Source organism: Aedes albopictus, chromosome 1, assembly GCF_035046485.1.
Source record: "Aedes albopictus strain Foshan chromosome 1, AalbF5, whole genome shotgun sequence".
NCBI classification, from domain to species: domain Eukaryota; kingdom Metazoa; phylum Arthropoda; class Insecta; order Diptera; family Culicidae; genus Aedes; species Aedes albopictus.
Genome location: NC_085136.1, coordinates 44,777,249 through 44,802,695, shown reverse-complemented (window position 1 = coordinate 44,802,695; position 25,447 = coordinate 44,777,249). Strand labels below are relative to the sequence as shown.

At 41.5% G+C, this 25,447-nt stretch overlaps 1 protein-coding gene across 1 annotated transcript in view; it reads left to right on the top strand.

The window, feature by feature from the left end:
• The first annotated feature begins 972 nt into the window (after positions 1–972).
• LOC134284900 (uncharacterized) overlaps positions 973–25,447 on the top strand; it is a 194,001-nt gene continuing 169,526 nt past the window's right edge. The window contains exon 1 of the mRNA XM_062844441.1: positions 973–1,519. The gene's annotated coding sequence lies outside the window, so the exon portion shown is untranslated. The remainder of the gene's footprint in view (positions 1,520–25,447) is intronic.

Below are 25,447 nucleotides of genomic sequence, written 5' to 3'. Positions count from 1 at the left end.
TTAACAGAAAGGAGAACATATTGGGCATAAAACCCTCTGGTGATGTGGATGAGTGTGTACAACCTTATCTTTTCTTCTCTAAGCCTTCCAGGAATGACAAAATCAGTTCAGCAAGAATCTAAGAACTTCTTAATTCATCCATCATGCACAAGCTAGATTTTCTTCAACCAAAATTATGTTATAAAAGGCTGCACGCGTTCGTCTATCATGTGTACTTACACATGTTGGTTCAGCTCATAGAACTGCTACAAAAGTTGTCATTGCGCATCCACCCATAAGGACTCTTCCGGATAATTACCAACCCCAACAAAAGCATCCTTTTCATCTTATTCGGTCACAATCGATCGAATCTATCTGTACCTATATTACCAACCGACAATACAGCAGACTAATCTTTTTCCCATCACAGCGACGATTGCAATCCTTGAATCCGTTCGTACTCAACTAACCACCTGCCGACCGCCACTCGTCACTACATAACTCCTGAAACCATGCTGTGAGCCATCATCCGTCCGTGACCGAAAGCGAGCAATCAGTTCTTTCCATTAGCTGCCTACAATAGACACATGTACATGTATGTAAAAATGGCGGAGGGTGGGGATGTAGCCAGTCCATTCATACCTACGGTCATAATTTTCCTCCCAATTTCCTCACAGTTTTCTGTTTTGATACCGTCGTTCTCTGTTTGCGACGCGACGTCGTCGTCGACGCTATTGCCGAGAGTGAGAGCGTCTTTCACTTTCGTTGACCTTGCAGGCGCCGGCGCCCGATGGAGCACGTGCTTCCCGGAGCGTTCGGCTTGGCTACCAGAGACCGGGAACGCGCGTCGTATGCAACCCGACGACGCGACGCGACGCCAACCGGATGAGGCAACTGTTGAATCCTCTTAGCCACGACGACGGGATGGATGGCAGCCAGCAGCATCATGGACCTCCATGGGAAGTTGTTATCATCAGTCTGCGTTTAGCCGTCGGTGCGTTCGGTCGTGGAAATTGTCCGGTGCTCTGGACCAGTAGTGTAGTGCAGTGTCCCTGATGTGTTAAGCTCCCAGGATTATTACTCACCAAGAGGATTATTCAGGAGAATACTCTCCAGTGGGTGTTGAAGTTCACACACGGATTTGACCCGAGTACTAGTGAAAGGCGTTAACGATTGGATTACAGCTCTCGGCGGAAGAAGGCAATTGGAAGCCCATCATTGAAAGGTGATATATCATCCTGAAGAGGACGTGCTCCCTTGCTGTGTGTGGGGAATACGCAGAAATGCTACTAGCTCAAGTTCAATCAGCAGACCGTGCGTTGTTAAGAGGATAAAATCAATTACCTTTTCCTTGTATTCATCGGCAAGACGTTGGCCGCAGTGCATCGATGCTTGGAATGTGCAAGTGCATGTGATTCAGACCTCTGTGCAGTCGAATGCTTCTGTGAACACATCAGTACTTGGAATACGACAATAGAATTGCGCCACCGAAGATTGCGGAGAAATACAGCTATTACCTACTGCTTTGGAATACCTGCAGGTGGGTATCAATCATAGTTGTGGACTAAGCACCACAATGGATAACTTAAGATTACGTTAACCGCCTCAACAAGTATGTTCACAGTAGCATATTGATCGAATCGATATGGGATCAGTCGTTCCACATTACTCTCCATTGCTATGCTAGAACGGAGGATGATATAGAGTTTATAATAGAGTTCAAATAGTTGCATTGTAAGTTATAAAAATGAAAGTTTGGTAGACAATGTCAAAACTTGGTTTTCCGGCGAAACTAATTAGGCTGATACGTGCAACGCTGGATGGATCAAAATCAATTAGCGATAATAGGCTTGACGATTAACTTGACCAAAACAAAGTTCATGATTGCAGATAAAGACAGAAGCAGTGGTGTTCAGATTGTAGTTAATGGGAGTATGTTTGAAGATGACGACGTGTTTGTGTATCTTCGACGTATTGTGCAATAATGAAGAACTTTCCTTATGTGAAAGAGAAAAGCATATTGCAACTGGAAAAGTACCACTTACGGATAAAGTAGCCCCGTAACTTGCAAACGCAAGCGAAATTTGAATGTATAAAGCGCTAAGTCTTCCACTTTCTAAGCTTTTGTTGAACGCAAAGGGCTGCGTATAACATTTGTTGGTAAACTAGAAAGAAATAAGATGTTGTATACACACTCAATCCTGAATTGCCTGTTCGGTACTTTTTTGACGAAAATAGAACAGCAGAACTATTTCGGTGGCTTCGGTAATGGATTTTACTGAGGCTCAGTACACCAACTGTCAAAAACGTGTGCAAAAGATGATGAACAATCTATTATTACTGTATTCAGCTATTCTATTTTCGTCAAAAATTTTCCGTACTCGGTATTCAAAATTAAGTGTGTAAAGTGTACAAAAGTTGCAAATACTGTGTGGGCCTGTGCGTCATGGTAAAATCAGAGCTGGTTGCACAACGATTCAAAATTTCTGCGCCCCTATACTGGTATCCATGGAAATTCAATATTGCGCCTTGGGAACATTGGTTGGTTTTATCCCAAATTGAAGTATAATTCTTTAGAACTTAGATAAAATCATCGACTTCATTAATATTTTACCGAAATCTCAACCGTTAAGTTTTGTTCACCGAAAAAAATCGGTAAGCTGGCAACATTTACCGAACTTCGGTAAAGTTTGACAGATAAACAATAACATTTTACCGATTTTTTTGTATTTTTTACAGAACTTCGGTAAGATTCATTACCGAACGCTCAGCAGTTGAGATTTCGGTAAAAAATACCGAACGCAATTAGCTTTGATTTCACGCGAGTGGAACCATTTTCTAGAAATAGCAGAAGAAATTCTCGACCAAATTCTCGGAGTTCTAAAAGAATCTTGGGAAATATTTCTGAAGGTAGCATAAGATAGATTTTAGAAGAATCCATTGGAGGAATTTCAAAATTAATGTTTGAAATTATTGTAGAAATTCTTAGAAAATATTTGTGGAGAAATTTCTAAATAAATGTCTGATAAAATCCGAGAATAAATTGAAACGCAAGAATCTCTGGGGGAATTCTTGAAGGCAGCTATTCAAAAGCCCCATATTAAATTTAAAAAAATCCCATGAGTAAAATCAAAATTGTCAAAAAATAAATCAGGATAGAAGCAATAAACCGAAAAAAATGAATTTCCGTTAAACTAATATTTATATAGTACATTTGGAAACGTACAATTATTAATGTTTTTTTTAAATTATTTGTGCACTTTTTGATTTGTTAGATTCACCCCAATTTATTTATTGTCAACTTCTGATTTTTTTTATGAATAATAATCACTTTTTTATGTTTCGTTTACATTTTAGCTAATTAATGCCAACTTACAGGAGACCTCCAGAGATTTTTCCAAGAATTCGTCAAAAAATTCCTTCAGGATTCTTCCAGCGGTCTTTCTAAGGATTCCTTCAGGAATTCCTGCAGAATTTCCTTCAGGGATCCCTCTAGGGGTTCCTAACTTATTCCTGGAATACCCAAATGAATCATAGATAACCTCCTCGCAGAAATTTCTGAAGAATCCCTGGTTGAATTTGTAAAGGATCCGTCAAATGTGTTTACAATAGAATTCTTGGAAAATCTCTGAAAAAAATTTGAAGGAATCTCAAAGGACTTAAAAAAATCCTTGAAGATTTTATTGAAAAAAAACCTTAGACGATATTCAGAAAATCTTCTGGATTTCTGGAATTTCTGGAGGAACTCCTTAACGTTCGACACATGGTATCCTTGGAGAATTCTTTCAGAAATTTATGAAGAAATCACTATCGGAATTTCGAAGGGATCTCTGGAAAAGTTATTAAGAATCTGAGAAGGAATTCCTGTAGAAATTTCAGGAGTAATCCTTGGAGAAATTTCCAAAGGAGTTCCTATAGTAAATTTTGCCATATTTTCTGGGAAAAAAACATTCTGACTGGAGATTTTTTAAATGCATATCCAGCAGAAGTTCTTGAGAAACATCTTGAAGAACTTCTGAGTGAATTCTTAGACTATTTAAATCTAAAGGAATCCCTAGATAAATTTCAAGTGGAATTTTTAAAGGAACCCACACACAAATTTCAGGAAGAATCTCTAGATAATTGACTGGAGAAAAAACCTTTAAGAATTTCTAAAGTTATCAATGGAAAAATATCTGAATGATTGATTGATTGATTTAGCTATATTATAGAGATTTTCAGCCCTTGGCTAAAAAAAATATTTGAAATTTCTCGAGGAATCCTTAATGAAATTTCCGAAGAAATCCCTAGAGTAACGTTCAAAAGAATATTTGAAATTTTCTGAAGAAATCCCTGATAAATTTCTAAATAAATGTCTAGAGAATTTTCTGAGGGAATCCCTGGGTGAGATTCTGTCAAATCCCTGGAAGACAATCTAAACATATATATAACAATGAAAAACGGCAAGATTTTCTAAAAGAATTATTGTTAAAATTTCTGGAGTAATCTCTAGTGAGGTTTCTGAATTTCTGAAGAAATCTCCGACGAAAAAAAATCATATGAATCCTTGCTGATTTTGTCATAGAATCCGTGCTGGATAATTCCTGCTAGAATGCTTGACTAAGTTTCCGAAATTTCATGGAATGTTTGAAGGAATTTTGGGAAGATTTCCTATAATCCCCCAATCGCTTTTTTAAGGATATTCTTCATGAAGCTTTGGAGATTTTTATAAAAATATATCTACGGCAATGCATGCTACATACATTTGTGAATCCATGCTAGATATTCTAAAAAGGTTGCTTGTGAAAATTCTGAAAGAAATTCTAGTGGAACTTCTGAGGGAAGGCAGTTTCCAGTTATTCCTGTTGGAAATTACCTTGAGATTTCTTTAGGGATTCTCGCTGGTATTAATCCAGAAATATTGTTGGGATGTATTCCGAAATTTCTGATCCAGCCGGATCCACCTGGAAGTGCTGGAATTTCTCAGGTGATTTCTGAAGGGAATCTTCCTCGAATTCTTGGAGGACTTCCAAGAGCAACTACCGCGAAGACCCAGCTGAAAATTCTTGAGAACCCCCAGCAAAAATTGATAGAGGACTCCTTGTAGGAATATCTGCTTATACTCTGAGAGAAATTCTCGAAAGATTGCTGAGGAAATCTCTGGAGGAATTTCTATAGGAATCCTCCGACAAATCTCTGGAGAAATCCAAGGAAGGAATCACAGGAATGAAATGTAAAGGAATCCTAGCGGAAATCTCTGAAACATTCCCTGCATGAATGTTTAGATTATTGAGTAATCCCTTCAGGCATGTTTAGGTGAATTCCAAAAGGATTTCTCCAATGTTTTCTCTAGGTTGGCCACCAGGAATGCTTGATGGGATTCTCTAGAAATTCGTGCTGATATTGCTAAAGAAATGTAATCCAAGATTTTTCCAAAAAATTTCCCAAGATTCCTCCAGGAATTCCTCTTGCGATTTTTCCAGAAATTTCTTGAAGGATTCATCTAAGGATTCATGGGTAGTACGCTGATCGCAAGAAATTTCTTGGCCTATCTCGATGCGTGGAAAATTCAGGCAAGGAATCGCTCAAGAAATAATAAAGCGTCGCATTATTCCGGATCCTAGTACGGAGCTGAAACGAAACGTCAAATCAAATGGGGCTTGCTGTGTTAAATTTCTTGACCATTCCGGTCACGGAAAAATAATGCACTGAACAAAAATTACTTGAGCGATTCCGTTTGAAGTGCATACCTCGCATCATCTGGTATTAACACTAGAAATTCTTGCTGGCATTCCTCCAGTATTTCCCGCTGTATTTTTGTATATATTTCTCCAGAAATGTAGTATTCCTAGCACATAGAACAGACATCCAAGCTAATACAATTTTTCTTTCGAACGCTGCGTAAGAAGTCAAATATTTTTAGCGTTGAGAACACTAGCGTCGCGTAAGCAGCGTGTTGCTTAAGTCAGTGGTGAATACATACATTTAAATAAGTTAAACTATATAAAACTTTTATATTCGCCACTGACAGCAGCGTGGGAACTTTACGATAGCAGCGCCATCAGGATGTTGCCCCTTGTGTTGTCATTTCAAATGACCGTTCAAGTCCTTACATAGTTTTGGAACTGGACTGGATGTCTGTTTTCTGTGTTCCTAGTGTAAACCCTCTTAAGATTATTTAAGGAATTATTATTGGAGAGACAACTTTCGTGCCATCCCTATCCAGTGTACGATTTGCGTGCACACCCCTACACGCGCATCAGCGGTGGCAACCCCTCAGCAGCAGCAGCAGCAGCAAGGCGTAACGCAAGAGGCGCCAGTTTTACCAAAATCAAAAGTGCTCTCGCTGTGTAAACATCGTTCGTTGAATATATTCCTTTATTTCGTTTTACTAATTAAATACTGCGTTTTAATTCCACTGGAACATTCGTCCCGATAGGTTATGGGCCCAGTTGCGTGAAAGTGCGGTAGTTTAATTCCGGTAGTTCGTCGCGAATCGTGAATTTTGTTTTTCAATCGAGGGACAGTAAAGTGCGTAGTGCCAGAGACAAAATGGCCGACACGAAGGTCACGATTGAGAAGCTGAACGACCAGAATTATGCCATCTGGAAGTTCAAGATGCGGCTTTTGTTGACGCGGGAGAAAGTGCTAAGTGTGGTGACCGATCCGAAACCTGCAAATGCTGATGCGGCCTGGATCTGGAACGATGAGAAGGCGCAGGCATTGGTGGGGTTGGCGCTGGAGGACACTCAGCTGATTCACGTGATGCAGAAGACGACGGCGAAGGAGATGTGGGATGCTCTGAAAAGCTATCACGAGCGAGCATCTCTCTCCAGCAAGATTCACGTCGTGCGGCAGTTGGTGTCCACTCGGATGCCGGAAGGAGGAAATATGTCAGATTACCTGAAGACGATGGCGGAGCTGCGACTTCGACTCACGGCGCTGGGGGAAGATCTGAAAGATCATTGGTTTGTGGCTTTGATGCTTTCCAGTCTTCCTGCGTCGTACGATGGGCTGATCACTGCCCTTGAGAGCCGGCCGGACGACGATCTCACGGTCGATTTCGTCAAGGGTAAGTTGCTGGACGAAGGTCGTCGTCGCCTGGAGAAGAATCCCGAGAGTGAGAAAGTGTTTGTGACGAAGCCGGTTAAGAAGAAGCCGTTTAGTGCGAAGCAGAAGGTGGCGAAAGTCTGCCACTATTGCAAGAAGGAGGGCCACTTCCGAAAGGATTGCCGGAAGTTCCTCCAGGATCAGCAAAAGGAGAAAGTGTCAGTGGCTGCCGAGCGTAAGAAGGAGTTCGAGATGTGTCTGGCTGCTGGGAGTGTTGGTGAAACAGGCGACTGGTATCTTGATTCCGGTGCCACCTCCCACATGACGAACGACGCGTCCTTCCTGGAGAAGATCGACGAGTCCAACGAATCGGTGATTTGCTTGGCTGATGGGAAGACCATCAAATCGACTGGTTCTGGTTCCGGACAGATTTCGTGTGTGAACGGTGAAGGTGCGCGAGTGAAAGTGAAGCTGGGAAATGTTTTCCATGTGCCGTCGCTCGCTGGCAATTTGCTTTCCGTGGGCAAGATCGCAGACCTTGGACTCACTGTGTCGTTCGAAAAGTCCGGGTGCAAAGTGTTGAAGGGAAAGGAAGTTGTTCTGGTCGGTCAACGGAACGGTGGCCTTGAAGCGATTTCCGGACAAGGCCCTTCTATCCGAAACTAAGCACAGTGAAAAGTGTGAACACTTGTGGCATCGTCGTCTGGGGCACCGCGATGCGAAGGCTGTAACGAGAATAGTGCGTGAGAAACTTGGTCACGGTCTGGACATTACGCAGTGTAGCGTCGCATCGGTGTGTGGGCCCTGTTGCGAGGGGAAGATGAGCCGGGACTCCTTCCCGAAGGCGTCGAAGAGCCGAGCTAGTGAGGTTGGTGAACTTGTGCACAGTGACTTGGGCGGGCCGATGGAAGTGGCAACGCCGCGGGGAAATCGTTACTACATGGTGCTGGTGGACGATTACAGTCGCTATTCGGTAGTGTACTTGCTGCAGCACAAGTCCGACGCGGAAGTGAAGATTCGTGAGTACTGCAATATGATGAAGAATCAATTCGGTCGTTTCCCCAAGTGTATCCGGTCGGATGGGGGCGGCGAGTACTCCGGTAGTGCGTTGAAGAAGTTTTTCGCGGATAATGGCATCGTGCATCAGATGTCGGCCCCGTATTCGCCGCAACAGAACGGTGTGGCTGAACGGAAGAACCGCCACCTCAAGGAGATGATGCGTTGTATGTTGGCTGAATCGAGCTTGGAGAAGAAGTTCTGGGGCGAGGCGATCAACACTGCAAACTATTTGCAGAATCGCTGCCCGTCGTCATCAATCGTGGGTACACCGTACGAGTTGTGGAACAAGAAGAAACCATCGTACAGCCATCTGAAGATCTTCGGTAGTGAGGCATACGTGCATGTTCCGAAAGAAAAGCGAAGGGCGCTTGATGTGAAATTCGTGAAACTAGTGTTCGTTGGGTATGAAGAGGGTCGAAAGGCATATCGCTTCTTGGATGTGAAGACGGGTCACATCACCATCAGCAGGGATGCAAAATTTCTTGAGCTGTGTGGTGTTAAGGAAGCCGTCCGCGCGGAACCTGTAGCGTCAGGAGGAGTGATTGAAGTGCCATTGTCGTCGCCTCCAAGTGAGCCGGACCTGGAAGAAGAAAACGGTGAATTTTCGGACGTGAACAGTGTGGGATCGGATATCGATTCGGATACTTATGGAAGTGCTTCTGAGGACGAATCCTTTCATGGGTTTTCGGTGGATGAGATCGCTCGGCGTTCGCAGCGGTCAACGAAAGGAATTCCTCCGAGCAGGCTGATAGAAGAAATCTTCGTGGCTGAAACTGCGGCGGGGGATGAAGTGGAACCGAAGAGTCTGAAGGAAGCGCTGGCCTGTGATCAGAAGCTGAAGTGGCAATCGGCAATGCGGGATGAGCTGAAGTCTCATTCAGACAACGGGACTTGGGATCTGGTCGACCTACCTGCAGGTCGGAAGCCTGTCGGTTGCCGCTGGGTGTTCAAACAGTAGAATGTTCAAACGGAAGCGGAATGCAGCTGGCCAAGTGGTGAAGCACAAAGCTCGTCTGGTAGCGCAGGGTTTCTTGCAAAAGTTCGGCGAAGACTACGACGAGGTGTTTGCTCCGGTGACAACTCACTCAACTTTTCGGCTTCTGTTGGCGTTGGCGAGTAAAAGGCGAATGACACTCAAACATTTTGATATGAAAACCGCCTACTTGCACGGCCAACTTGATGAGGAGTTGTATATGGTGCAGCCACCCGGTCACGTGGTCAAAGGCAAGGAGAACAAGGTGTGCCGTTTGAGGAGGAGCATTTACGGGCTGAAGCAATCCGCAAGATGCTGGAACAAGCGGCTGGATGCGGTCCTGAAAAGCATGGGCTTCGAGCAGAGCGCAGCGGATACCTGTTTGTACACGAAGAAAGTGAATGGGAAGATGGTGTATCTGCTGGTTTATGTGGACGATATTCTCGTCGGTTGCGAGGACGATTCGGAAATTGAAGTGGTGTACAAACAACTGAAAAAGTACTTTGACATGACGGATCTCGGTGATTTGAGTTATTTTCTTGGCATGGAAGTTGAAAAAGAAGCAAACGGGTACAGTGTGTCGTTAAGGGGGTACATTGATCGTGTTGTGGACAAGTTTGGACTTCGTGACGCCAAAGGTGCGAAAACTCCGATGGACACCGGATACGTAAAAGAAGAGGACAAAAGTAGTGCATTGAGTGATGGGAAGCAATATCGCAGTCTCGTTGGTGCCTTGCTATACATAGCGGTCTGTGCTCGACCGGATGTGATCGTGAGTGCGTCGATACTCGGACGCAAGGTAAGTGCACCAACCGAGGCGGACTGGGTAGCAGCGAAGCGGGTCGTTCGCTATCTGAAGGCGACAAAGGATTGGCGTTTGCAGTACAGCAATTCTGGTGGCGACCTGGACGGATTTTCTGATGCGGATTGGGCGGGCGATATTCGTTCCAGGAAGTCGACCACTGGTTTTGTCTACCGGTACGCTGGCGGCGCAGTTTCTTGGTGCAGCCGGAAGCAGTCGAGTGTCACTCTGTCTTCAATGGAGTCGGAGTACGTGGCACTAAGTGAAGCGAGTCAGGAGTTGGTATGGCTTCTGAAGTTACTCAACGATTTGGGTGAACCGTACGACGGGCCTGTGAAAGTGTTGGAGGACAACCAGAGTTGCATCACATTTGCAAGCTCGGAGCGAACCACCCGGCGCTCGAAGCATATCGAGACGCGGGAGAACTACGTGCGGGAGTTGTGCCATGACGGGATTATCAAGCTGGAGTATTGCCCTACGGAAGATATGGTAGCGGATATTCTGACGAGGCCCCTTGGTACGATCAAGCAGAGGAAGTTTTCGGAGATGATGGGGTTGTCGGCAAGTGGTGGCAACAAAGGTTGAGGAGGAGTATTGGAGAGACAACTTTCGTGCCATCCCTATCCAGTGTACGATTTGCGTGCACACCCCTACACGCGCATCAGCGGTGGCAACCCCTCAGCAGCAGCAGCAGCAGCAGCAAGGCGTAACGCAAGAGGCGCCATTTTACCAAAATCAAAAGTGCTCTCGCTGTGTAAACATCGTTCGTTGAATATATTTCTTTATTTCGTTTTACTAATTAAATACTGCGTTTTAATTCCACTGGAACATTCGTCCCAATAATTATTACTGGGATTCCTCTGGACAATTTTGGTAGAAATCCTTCAGGATTTTAGATGAATTCTTGAAAGAAAATGTGTTTATAAAAACATGTGAAATTGTGAATAAATCTCGATAAAATAAACAGTAAAAATCGGGAGGTACCGTGGTACTGGAAGGATTTTTGAGAAAAAATCCCGAGATTTCTTCCTCAAATCTTTTTTTCAAGGAAGAATCCCGGAAGAATTCTGGAGTTAGTCCCGGTGTTTTATACATTTCCAAATTATTCCTAAAATTCTCCTCGAGTTGTGCGATGTCTTCGGGGATATCTCATAGAATATCTCCCAGAAATCCTTTATTTTGTCGCCCCAAATGGTTTTAAAGAAATTTTGTATTTCTAATTTTTTCAGAACGTCTCCATAGTACCTTGCTCCCGGAAACGCCTAGGACCAATAACAAGTGGAATTAGGTTCAATTTCGAAAAACAAAACGGATGGAGCACCAAGAAAATTAGAATAGATGTACCGCAAAAAAAATAGAAAAGGGCCTAGAAACAATTCCAAATAGCAATCCGAAAAGAACCCTGAGAGAAATCTGTAGAAGCTCCAGCAGAAATCCCTTCAGGGATTGCCAAATGTGTTCCGGGAGATACTGTGGACGAAATCTACGAAGGAACTCTGTAGAAAATTCCGGGAGAAACTTTGTGAAAAAAAAAACTTCGTGTAAAATTGTTGAGATGTACAGGAAAAAATCTGTGAAGATTCGTTGAAAAAACCGGGCGGAAGAATAATCGAGAGAAAATCCAAAGCTTCCTTTCTCAAATAACTCTCTCAAAGAAGATTTCCGGATAAGTTGTGGAAAAAAACTCTCAAAATTATTCAATGAAAGTTTTCCGGAAGAACTGCGGGAGACATTACGGAATATGTACTGTAAACGCACCAAACTGCGCGCACTCAGTTGCTTACTATGCATACATACATACATTACATACATTTATTTGTTCCACATCATTAAGACAAGACATAATCAACAATAGTACGCCACAATACTCGGTTTGTGGCTGCCGCTCTCCATCCTCGGTCACGTCCAATGCTCGCCAAGTCACGCTCCACCTGGTCCGCCCATCGTGCTCTCTGCGCTCCACGCCTTCTTGTGCCAACCGGATCCGTTGCAAACACCCGCTTTGCAGGGTTGTTGTCCGGCATTCTTGCAACATGCCCTGCCCACCGTATCCTTCCGGCTTTGGCCACCTTCTGGATGCTGGGTTCGCCGTAAAGTGCAGCGAGCTCGTGGTTCATCCTTCTCCGCCACACACCGTTCTCCTGCACACCGCCGAAGATCGTTCTTAGCACGCGTCGCTCGAAAACTCCGAGTGCTTGTAGGTCCTCCTCGAGCATGGTCCATGTCTCGTGCCCGTAGAGGATTACCGGTCTTATTAACGTTTTGTACATGGTGCATTTGGTGCGTGGGTGAATCTTTTTCGACCGCAGTTTCTTCTGGAGCCCGTAGTAGGCCCGACTTCCGCTGATGATACGCCTTCGAATTTCACGGCTCACGTTGTTGTCAGCCGTCAGTAAGGATCCGAGGTAGACGAATTCCTCCACCACCTCGAAAGTATCCCCGTCTGTCGTAACATTACTACCCAGACGGATCCGGTCGTGTTCGGTTCCGCCTACCAGCATGTACTTTGTTTTTGAGGCATTCACCACCAGTCCGACCTTTGCTGCTTCGCGTTTCAGGCGAGTGTACAGTTCTGCCACCGTTCCAAATGTTCTAGCGATAATGTCCATGTCGTCCGCAAAGCACACAAATTGACCGGATTTTGTGAAAATCGTTCCCCGGCTGTTGAGCCCGGCTCGTCGCATCACGCCTTCCAGCGCGATGTTGAAAAGTAGACATGAGAGTCCGTCACCTTGTCGCAGTCCCCGGCGAGATACGAATGAACTGGATAGTTCACCCGAAACCCTTACGCAGTTTTGCACACCGTCCATCGTTGCTTTAATCAGTCTAGTCAGCTTCCCAGGAAAGCCGTTTTCGTCCATGATTCTCCATAGCTCTGCGCGGTCGATAGTATCGTATGCCGCTTTGAAGACGATGAACAGGTGGTGCGTTGGGACCTGGTATTCACGGCATTTCTGGAGGATTTGCCGTACGGTAAAGATCTGGTCCGTTGTCGACCGGCCGTCGATGAAGCCGGCTTGATAACTTCCCACGAACTCATTTGTTTTAGGTGACAGACGACGGAAGATGATCTGGGATAGCACTTTGTAGGCAGCATTCAAAAAAGTGATCGCCCTGAAGTTCTCACATTCCAAATGGTCGCCTTTCTTGTGAATGGGGCAGATTACCCCTTCCTTCCACTCCTCCGGTAGCTGTTCGGTTTCCCAGATCCTGACTATCAGCCGATGCAGACAGGTGGCCAACTTTTCTGGGCCCATCTTGATGAGTTCAGCTGCGATACCATCCTTACCAGCTGCTTTGTTGGTTTTGAGCTAGTGAATGGCATCCTTAACTTCCCTCAGCGTGGGAGTTGGTTCATTCCCGTCCTCCGCTGCACTAGCGTCGTCGTTTCTTCCGTTGCCATGGGCTCCCGTGCCTACGTTCTCCACGCTGGCTGTTCAGGTGCTGATCGAAGTGCTGCTTCCACCTTTCGATCACCTCACGTCCGTCCGTCAAGAGGCCTCCGTCTTTATCCCTGCATATTTCGGCTCGCGGCACGAAGCCGTTGCGGGATGCGTTGAGCTTCTGATAGAACTTCCGTGTTTCTTAGGAACGGCAAAGCAGTTCCATTTCTTCACACTTCCTTTTTCAGGCGGCGCTTTTTCTCCCGAAAGAGGCGGGTCTGCTGTTCCCGCTTCTGTTTGTAACGTTCCACGTTCTGTCGAGTCCCTTGCTGCAGCATTACCGCCCTCGCTGGGTTCTTCTCCTCCAAAACTGAACTTTCACTGTACTCCAGCAGTCCTCTAGAGGGGCCTCATCGAGCTCGTCCTCGTCTGGCAACGCGGCCTCGTGATTCTGCGCGTATGCTGAGGCGACATCCGGTTGCTTCAGTCGCTCTAGGTTGTACCGTGGCGGTCGCCGGTACCGTACATTGTTGATGACGGAGAGTTTTGGGCGCAGTTTGACCATCACCAGATAGTGGTCGGAGTCGATGTTGGCGCCACGATAGGTCCTGACGTCGATAATGTCGGAGAAGTGCCGTCCGTCAATCAGAACGTGGTCGATTTGAGATTTCGTCTGTTGTGGTGATCTCCAGGTGTAACGATAAGGGAGGCTGTGTTGGAAAAAGGTGCTACGTATGGCCATATTTTTGGAGGCGGCGAAATCAATGAGTCGTAGGCCGTTTTCGTTCGTCTGCTGGTGGGCGCTGAACTTACCAATCGTCGGTCTGAATTCCTCCTCCTGGCCTACCTGAGCGTTCAAATCTCCTATGATGATCTTGACGTCGTGGCTTGGGCAGCGGTCGTACTCGCGTTCGAGCTGCGCGTAAAATGCGTCCTTGTCATCATCAGTACTTCCGGAGTGTGGGCTGTGCACGTTTATTATGCTGAAGTTGAAGAATCGGCCCTTGATCCTCAACCTGCACATTCTTTCGTCGATCGGCCACCAACCGATCACGCGCCTCTGCATATCACCCATCACGATGAAAGCTGTTGCCAGCTCGCGTGTGTTGCCGCAGCTCTGGTAGATGGTATGATTACCTCTAAACGTTCGCACCACGGATCCTGTCCAACACACCTCCTGCAGCGCTACGATGCCGAACCCGCGGTCCTTCAGTAGATCGGCGAGTATGCGGGTGCTCCCAATGAAGTTGAGAGATCGGCAGTTCCACGTACCGAGTTTCCAATCGCAAGTCCTTTTTGTTCGCTGGGGTCGTTGCCGTTGGTCTCGGTTCGTATTATTCTGTTGCTGATTTTCCGTTACAATGGGTTTTAACGGCTGGCTCGTAGGGCCTGACACCAACCCCCTACTTTCCGGAGGACCATAGTGCACAGTTGAGCTTAGAGTCCTTCCCTGGCACTCGGACGTAGATCAGCCGCCCCTAACATGGGGATCAGACGCTGTTGTGAGCCGCTCCTCCTGGAGAACAGACGCTCAGGTTTGCCGAAGCAAACCCCCCCTTCCCTGTCAGCCTACGACCAAAGGTCCCACCGGGGTTGGTTACACGCAAAAAAATCCGTTCCGATATACGTGCACTCCCAATCACGGCAACGGGAACAAACGGGAACTATGCATAGCAACGATAACAACAATAAGAAATGTACACCGTGAACTAGATTTCACGTTTTCTAGAACGCCCATATTGACAGCTGGAACTAGTTCCAGTTCACGGTGTATATTTGCTTGTTCTCATATTTGCGTTTGTTTGTTCACGTTTATCAGAACGGTTTTCTGAGCGTGTACCCGATCTTCCCTAAGGTTTCTCATAGTTCCCGGCCGGTACCGCGTGGAGGTAGGGATAGGAGTTGCTGGGCAGAGGCTAGTGGATCACAATGGGATCTGAATTGCGCAGCATACCCAGCCTTTACCGTGCCTTGCTTACTATGCGCACTTTTCAAAAAAAATCGTCATGAAATATTGGTGGTTCATAATGTAAACTATGGAACGCTGGCTAGTGATTGTTTGCATCTGTACTGTATAAAATATGAATATTGGTTTTCTTGGAGTAATGCTCACCAAAATCCGCAGTGCTCGGAACTGCGTAAAGTTTGATACGTAGACGGTTATCTCCAGGAGAAAACTGCTCAATAAATTGCGAAAAACTCTTTAAATTGGGACTTCTTCTAGGAATGCCTTTAGAAAACTTTCCAAATAAAAAAAAAAATATTTCGGATTTTTTTTAGAAATTCGTACCGTGATTTCTTAAGAAATTGATTCTACAATTACCCCACAAATTCCCCCTGAAATTACTCTACGGAATCAAACTATCAAAGCTTCATTTGGAAAATTTCTTCAACGATTTCTTTGATTTTTTTACAGGAAATAATAAAGATGTTTCACTCGTTATTCCACAAATATCCCGAAAGATTATTTAAAAAAAAAATCTTGCATCGATTATTTCAGAAATTATTCCATTAATTTCTTTAGAAATCATTATTATATGTTTCTTCAATAATTACTTAAGAGGTCCCTTCTGAAATTATCGAAGAATTAATTTAAAAACCATATATGGATATCATCAGAAATTATTTTAAAAATCCTCCAGGCCCTTCAGAAATTCTTCCAGCGATTCTTTTAGAATATCTTCATTGAATTTTTTACAAGTTCTGCCAGGGATGCCTTCGCAGTTTCCTCTGAGAAATCTTTCAACAATTCTACCATAGACTTCTTTTGAAAATACTCAGATTCCTTTAAAATTTTCACCAATATTTTCTAGAAATGTTTAGTATTTTTATATGAAACCTTTCCTGGATTCCATCCGATATTGCTTTATGGATTTCTTAATAACATACAAAATTTCCACTCAGAATATCTTCCACGCATTTCTTTTGACAGTTTTCTACCACATCTTTCATGGATTGCCTAAAAACTTCCGCAACAATTTCCTTTGGAATTATTATAGAGAATCCTCCAAAAATTTCTTTAAAAATCACTCTGGATAAAATTGCCAATTTTTTTTTTGTTTTTCAGAAACCCGTACAAGAATTATTTTAGGAACTCATGCATGTTTTCCTCCAGAAATACTTTCAGCATTTCTTAAAGAAACACAAAAGCTTTCTTTAGAAAACCTTCCACAGACACTCTCAGAAATTCTTTACCAAGGTTCCTTCAGAAATTTTTCCAGGACTTTTTCAGATATATTCCTGGAGTTTCCTAATGTTTACAATAATACCAAATCCATGTATTTTTTATGGATTTATTTCATCAATCCATGATTTTTTTTTTTGTATTGTAATTTGCCATGATTTCTATCAAAAACTCTTCCGGCGTTTTTTTTTTTAGATTTTTTTTCAAGCGCAAATAACTTTTCGATGACCGGAGAACCACCATAAAATCTAATAACTTTTATTTTGGTTTCATTGTTCCCTCATGAACTTCTTAACAAACTTCTCCAGGTAGGTAAGTGAAACTCTACCAGGAATTATATTAGAAGTGCATGTAAGAATTTTCCTCCGACATTTTTTCCAGGAATTCCTTCAGAATTTTCTGCAGGATTCTTTCAAAAATTTTCTTCAGAAAGTTTTCTAAATATTCCTGAAGAAAATCATTCAGGAAATCCTATCTACCCTGAGCTTCCTTCAATAATTCCATTGGGATTTCTTCAGATATTCCTCTAAACGTTTCAGTCCTGGGCACCCACGGTGGTGCAGAGGGCCGAAGGTATTCCTCCAAGGTATTCCTCCAAGGATTCATTCAAAAGTATTTTCTACAATGATTTCTTCAGGGGGGCCTTTCAGAAGTTCCTTCTGGGATTCCTTCTGAAATTCATCTAAAGAGTTATTTAGATTCTTTTTTCAGAGATGGCTTCGAAACTTTTTGCATGGAGATGTTCAAAAATTCTTCTACATTTTTTTTTTTGCAAATTCTACAGGGATTTCATCGGAAATTCATTCTAGGGTTTCTCCATAAATTCTTTGAGAAATCTAAAAATCTAAAAAATGTTCTGAAGAAAATAAATAAATCCAAAGCAATACCTAGATAATACCTGAAAGAACTATTGGAGAAACCCCTTTAGGACCTTCCAGAATAATCTCATGAGAATTTTCTAGAGAAGTTTCAAAATGACTGCCATTCTCCCTGAATAAATGTTGCGATGCTTGTATGAACCTCTGAAAAAATCAGGCAATAACTTCTGAAAAAGTGACTAGAAAAAATCTGAATTTATAAAAGGAAACCCAAGAGGATTTTTAGAAAAAATTTAAAATAGTTGTGTATCTGTTATAATTGCTTCTTTTGATAAATGTTTTGAGGAAACCCATGTAGAAATTCCTGGGAGAATTAATTTAAAAATTTTTAGAAAAATTTTCGAAAAAAAAAACTTCTGGAAAAAATGTTGACAATGGTTGTAGAAGAATTCAATCAGAAATGTTTGAATAAACGTATGAAGGAATACAAGCATGAACTTATGCAGCAATTCTTGTAGGAATTTTCTATAGAATCCCTTAAGAAATCCCAGTATATATTTCGGAAGGAATTTCTGATTAAGCCCGTGGAGCAGGGTTCTCAAGATTAATCTTTTGAGATTTTTTTTTTTTTGAGAAACTCCTGCAGAAGTCCCAAGAAAAGTTCCTGGCGGAAAAAGAATCTCTCGGAGAATCCCTGGAGAAATTTTCGAAGAAATGCATGAGCAGGGATGCATTTCGAAGGGATACTAGAGGATCTTACTAGGAATTCTCGCTAAAATCATTCTAAGAAACCCTGCGAGAACCTTCCTTCTGTAAAAAAAAATAATTCGCCACGAATTTTTAAATAATTGTATTCAAAAATAGTTCTTAGTAATTTCTACGAAAATTCCTTCAGAAATATCTCGAGAGTTTTTGCCAACGATCTTTGCAGACGCTTGTCTATGCATTTATCAGCAGATTTTTTTTTTTAGAAATTCGACCACAGATTTGTCCAGGAGAACTTTCTGAAATCCCTCCAAGTATTTTATTAAAGGATTTGTCCAGAAATTTTACTATGATTTCCTCAGCATTTTTTCTGTGAATTTCATCAAAGATTTCCTGAGAATTTCTGCAGTTATTTTTCCAAGCAGTTCCTTCTGAGTTTCCATCCAGAATTCCCCTGGGTTTTTTTTTTCTCATATTCCTCTAGAGATTCATTCAAAATTACTTCTATAGATTTCTACAGGGATTCCTTTGGGTTCTTTTTTTAAAAGTTCCTGTTGGGACTTCTGAATTCTATTGAATAGATATTTGTACCTCCAGAGCCTTCTTGAGGGATAGCTTTGAAAGTTTCTCCCTGGTGTTTTTTAAAGAAATTCTTCTTCAAATTTTGTAACAATTTTTACAGGGATTTCATTGGAAATTGTTTCCATGGTTTCTCCAAGAATGTTGTGTGTCATGATTCCAGCAGAAATTTCTGCAAGGAACTGTTTTGAAAATACAGTGACAAAATGATCGGGGCAGGCAAAATTTTCACTTTTCACAAAGTGTTCAACTTGCTGTAACTTTTCGAAAAGTGCATCAAATATTCTCACATTTTGACTGTAAGTTCATCAACTAGTAGTGCATCAGTGGTCAAAATTTGGGAAAGATCGGGCCATTCTCTCTCTCTCTTCTTGGCGTAACGTCCTCATTGGGACAAAGCCTGCTTCTCAGCTTAGTGTTCTATGAGCACTTCCACAGTTATTAACTGAGAGCTTCCTCTGCCAATGACCATTTTGCATGTGTATATCGTGTGGCAGGCACGAAGATACTCTATGCCCAAGGAAGTCAAGGAAATTTCCTTTACGAAAAGATCCTGGACCGACCGGGAATCGAACCCGTCACCCTCAGCATGGTCATGCTGAATACCCGTGCGTTTACCGCCTCGGCTATATGGGCCATAAATAGGACTATAAATATTCTTGGAAAAGGTTAAATTATCCGATAACCAACTTTGAGCTGTTATATCTCCGGATTCAATGAACCGAATGCAATGAAATGTTGACCATTTATGACTTATATATATTTTTTTTTTACTTTAATTAGCGACACTTTACACCAAAAGGTGCATTCGTGTCGTATTATTTATTCTGACTTTTATTTTGATTTTAATACAATGCCACTTTTTTCTTCGATCTTATGATCATTTTCCACTCTGAATCGAATTTCTGGGTGCCCGGATTACATGATCGCTTTGCTGCATTTTCTTCTTCTGTTCCATTTGATTCGGTTGACAACCGCCGCTTCGCTGTATCATCAGTATTTTCTGTCGTTGTATAGTTCTCGTTACTCCATTTGTGATCGTCGTTGTTGTCATTCTCTTCGTCGCTGTGGTCATCATCAATTTGAGCCGTCGGTGATTCGTTGTCGTGCTCGATATCGCGCTCATCAGCCAGGTACAGGTTGGATGGTGTACTTTTTTGTTGTTCTTTTGTACCGCGAGCCGTTGTCGTTTGGTTGCTTTTGTTTGCGCAGCTTACGTATGTGCTGTGGCTGTTCACTACAATATGCGAATCGCGCTACTTGGGCGGTGGCTTCTATATTCGTCTGTTTTCCACTATAACTCAGTCAATCTTGAACCAATTGACACAATTCTTGGAATGCGGTGAGATAGGTATAGTATCTACCCGTGTACAAAATTTCAAGTCAATCGGTTCAAAATTGACCGAGTTACAGTGGAAAACAGACGAAAATAACAGACGAAGAAAACCACCGCCCAAGTAGCGCGATACCCTAGTATCGACTTGTCCATCCGCATACGAACAATTCTCACGCCGTTCGGTATCCCAGAGAAATAATTCTTCCACACTTCATTTTGAATGGAAATTACTTGCCCGTATTGCTGCATGTGGTCGGAGATGACATCGTTGTCCATTTGGGGTGGAAGATCGTGGATCCTGACGGTGCACGGTGTCAAAATTTCGATCATTATCGAACATTCATGTACCTCGGATTTTTCTTCGGAAATGATTAGTTTTTGGGCTATATAGTCATAATCGGACAACTAGAAAATATTTCATCGGCGAAAATTTTTCCATACATTTTGTATGGGACGTTTTTTGGACTAAAATGGTAGTTATTGATTTTTAGTATGGAAAATGGCCAAAAACTCACCTAACTCAAATTTTCCCCGATAAAATATTTTCAAATTTTGCATTTATACATTATAGCCGAAATTCTAACATTCTATGAAGAAAAATCCGAGGTACATGAAAGTTCGATAATAATCAAAATTTTGACACCGTGCGGTGGTAGTAGGGCCATCCACGTATACGGGAATGTAGTACCTGATTCCTTCGAGCGTAAAATAGTGCTGAAGATGGTGCTGATGCTGCTTCTGTAGCCGGGGAGCTACGCCTGCATCGTTCATTTCAATGAGCAGACAGTTTTTGATGTTGTGCAGCTGAATGTTTCTCACATCAGCCATGTCAACTTTCACGAATTCCTTAAGGAATTTTTCAACTTGTTGTAAGCCGGGTCGCTTCGGTAATACACCAAAGTCCACGACTAAAGTATTTCTTCTGTACGAAGCCATCTTGCGTGGATGCAAAATTTATTCGCAACAAAAAGAAGAAACTTCGATGCAGAAGATCGTTGAAAAAGAAGGTCTGTCGCGAACGAAGGGCGCTCGTCAACTGTGACTTATATAATGATCCATGAAAAACCGTTGACGTAATTTAAAATTCTTAACGCGGAAGAAAATTAAAACGATTAGATTATTTTTCTTATAAAACATCAAATTATCCAAAACTTCAACATCGTTTCAAAATTTAAGATGCAAATTATAGTGCATTTAATTTCCCTCCAATCGACTTATATATAAATGTGTATTAAGGGAAAGTAACAACATAGCCGCCAACAAATTGGTAAAGTAATGAAATACATATTAAAAAAAGACCAATTTGCTAAAAAATCGTGAGAAAAATAAAATCGCTATAACTTTTGCTCTTGTTAAAAAATTCAAGTTAAGTCAAATGTTTTTCAGAGTTCATTATATAAGTCATGAATGGTCAAAATTTCATTGCAATCGGTTTATTAAATCTGGAGATATAATAGCTCAAAGTTGGCTATCGGATAATTTTTCAAGAATCTTTATAACTTCGTGGAAAATGGCCCGATCTTTCCCAAATTTGGACCACTGATACACAACTAGTTGATGAACTTACAGTAAAAATTTGAGAATATTCGATACACTTTTCGAAAAGTTACAGCTAGTTGAATATTTTTTGAAAAGTGAAAATATTACCTGTCCCGATCATTTTGTCTATCCCCTGTAGCTCCTGAACATATCCTACAGTATCTTTAGAGCTCCCTGCAGAATATATTATAAATTCCTCCAGGGATTTTCCAGAAGTTTTTCCAGAAATAGCCCTAACATTTTTTTTAAAGAAATTCCTGGATGATTGTCTTACGAGCTCCCTTACAGCACTCCTAGAATACCTCTATAAACTTCTAGAAGAAATTTTTAAATAAAAACTTAATGAAATTAAAACTTTCTAAAGGAATTCCTGTATCAAAATTCTCGAAACAATTTCTAATGTTATCTCTTGAGCAAATTCTGGATGAATGCCCAGGATAATATCTGAACAAACACCTCAAAATATTCCTTTAATTGAGAAAAAAATATCACAGGAGACGCTGGAGGAACTCTGCAAGTAATTCCCCGGCAAAAAGGCTTCGGAAATTGCTGAAAATATCCGTAGAATTTATAAAAAAAAATCCTTAAAAGATGTCTGCAGAAATCGCAGAGAAAGATACTGGTGGTATTCCTGAAAAAAAAAACCTCAAAGAATTCCGAGGAATCCCTGGCGAAGTCCTTGAAAGAACTCCTGGAGATACCTCAGAAAGAATTCTCAGAAAAAATCATGCGCACATTCTGGCAGGATTTGTACTTAAAAATCCCTCAACTATTATCTGGAGAAATTTCTGACCACTGAAGAAATTAAAAAAAAATAATTTTTGAGAGAATCTTCGAAATAATACTTGGAAGAACTGTAGGTATTCACAGTAAAAAAAATTGAAACCTAGAAAACACCTGAAGGAGCTATTGGAGAAACCCCTGTAGTAACTTCCAGATGTATCTCTTTATCATTTTCTAGAGTAATTTCCAAACAAATGCCAATTTCCCTGACTAAATAGAGGAATACCTGAAGGAACCTCAGAAGAAATTCTGAAAAAGTTTCTAAAAAACCTGTTTTTGTAAATGTAAACCCTAGGGGAAATTTTGAAAAATCTCCAAATCTTTGAGAAAAATATCTCCTAGGACTACATATTTTGAAGAAATGTATAACGGAATTCTTGGAGAAACCAATGAAGCAATTTCTAGAAGCATTTTCGAAGAAACCACACAAAAACAAACTTTTGAAAAAAAAATATCAAAATTTTTGGAGTAATTCCTTTAGAAATGTCCGCAGAAATAAATTTAGAAATACAAGTAGCAACTTATGTAGCAAACGCTGTAGGAATTTCCTATGGCATCCCTTAAAGAATACCAGGAGTAATTTCGGAAGGAGTTTCTGAGGAAACCGTGTACCAGCTTCAAGACGAGTCTTTTGAGAAATTTTTCAATAAATTCATTCAGAAGCCCAAGGAAATTTACTGGGAGAATTTTCGAAAGAATCTATGGAAAAAAATTCAAAGAAATGCATGGATGAACACGGGTGCATTCTGAAGGGATACCATGCAAAATCTTTAGAGGAATTCTTGCTGAAATTATTCTAAGAAATCTTGCGATGATCTTCTTTCCATAACATTTCAGATTTTTTTTAATAAATCCTGAAAGAATCCTCAAATGATTTTCTGGCAGTGTCCTTGGTGGTAATCCTGGAGAATTTTCTAGAAGAATTCTTGCTAAATTCATAAAATCGAAAGAGAACGTTCACCTGCGTTTCTTGGTCTCAATTTTTTACAAAATTTTAAAAACACTTACCACCACTCCTTATCTGTTCATTGATGACGCTAAAGCCTGTATCCGCAATAATCGGGACACAGAAATACAGCTGTAACTCTGCAATAGATATATTAAAATTGCTCAAATTTTGTCTAGTAACATCTTAGGATGTGTTCATTTCACCTACAAAATTTCATGTGAATCGGTGCAGTACTTTTTGTTGTAGCAACGAAAGAGTAAAATGTCCGTCATTGAATTTTGTACAGCCCCTAGTTTTGTGGTCAGCGCTGTAACTTTTGAATTTGGCAAAGAAAATGGGTGGAATTTTGAACACAAAACTCTCAATCTACATTTATTGCATAGGTAAAATTTCAAAAAAATCAATGCACTATCAACAATTTTATAATCGAAACATGTATTGGGACTAAACGTGATTTTAGCCTCTCAGACAGCAATTAGTCAGCACCCTTGATTGGTTAGATTGTACTATTAAAAGTTCTATACCAATAATCATCAAATTTTGTAGGCATAATTTACACATAATCAACTAGCTTCTGCGAAAATTTCATGAAAATTGGCAGAGAAATTCAAAAGTTATGAATAGGCAAAAATCGCACATGAAAAACACGAAAATTTTTCACTAACACTCACCCCTATCAACGCCAGTAGCTTTCAAACCAATTAATCAAAGTTGATGAAATTTTGCAAGAAAGTGTCTCTATAAGTATCATAACTGATAACGAAATTTCATAATTATCACCACAGAACTTTGAACTGTAGCGTAAAAGAACCAGCTAGTATGCGAATGAAAATTGATCATGATTGTACAAAATGCTTAAAACCACGTTTGTTTATTTTTCATCCACAGTTAAAAGTAATGCATCGATTTTAATGAAATTTGGCACAACTAATAAACATACACCAAGGAGTTCTCGGTCAATTATTTGGCCAATTTTACCGATTCATTACAGAGCTACTGACGTACTTCTGTGTCCCGATTATTGCGGATACAGGCTTTACTTGAAATTGCTCATAGGAGGGTAGATAAAGGTAGATGAAGACCCAATTAAGTTCCACAGGCATCTAACATCCATCTGCCTTGGGAGAGTACCACTCATCAAGTCCTGGGTCGCATAGAACAAGTTGAGAAAAACTAAAAAAACGCTTGTGACATGACTTGCCTGTTTTCAACATACCTATAAATTAATTTCTGCCTGATGGACGTCTCCATCATTGCATCCTTTACTCATCGTCCGTTGATCAATAGTTATTACAGTCGGAAATCCTATAACATGATGCTGTACCCATGTTATGCCCATCAAAATATCCCGGCTGTTTCACATCCAACTGAGCTGATTTTGCGTATAGTTGAAGAGTTAAATACGCTGCTACGAGAATAAGCTAATTTTCTTGGCACCATAGTGAATCCTGACTTACTTTACATTCGATTGCCTGTTGTTGCTTTCTTTCGATTAAAGCAATTTCACTCCACAGAACAAGTAAACGAATTAAGACAAATAGCCATAAGCCATACCTACAAAATTTATGAAATGTTCAAGCAACTTGGGGCGCTTTATCTGCGCTCGTGTGGAACGAGATGAAAACAGCCTGGAAATTTATTCATGAAAAGCGTTGATTGAGCAATTTGCTAGGTGAGTGAGCCAGATGTGAGTAATGTAATACGTCCAATTTCAATGTGAAAAACGGAAAGGAGAATTCTCCAGTGAGATGGTAAATGTTGGTATAAACAAGAACAAGATGCTGCTCAGTCTGAGATAGCCAGTGCAGTGGTGTCCTGTATTGATATGCAAATTCAGACAGATGAACGTAGACTGAAATCTCATTGTCATTTGAGCAAGTTTTTATTGATACACCACAAATTCAGAAATTGTATGTAATTCAACCGCTCAGAAATAAGCTTCAAGCTACAATATTCCAGAACCAAGGGAGCAACAGTAGCAAAGACCCCTTTAAGTCGGTAAGATCCAAATGTCAATTTCATGAGATAAGCTCATGTCAGTGCACAGACACCCAGTGACTAACAAGCATCCCAATTAATGGGCATCCCACGTTTCCATCGAACACCTAATGAGCGACCGACTGCCTGCTGAGCAAATCACTGGCTGGCTGCGAATGTGATGAGAATGTTGGAATGATCAACGACGATATGCGTGTGAGCAATGATGGTAGGTACCACTAGACTTAGACATTCTAACAGTCAGAGAGCAGCATGAGATTCCCATTAAATCCAATTTGCAAAATGTACTTAATGCAATGCGTAACCAAGTTGGAAAGTAAAATCAATTGGA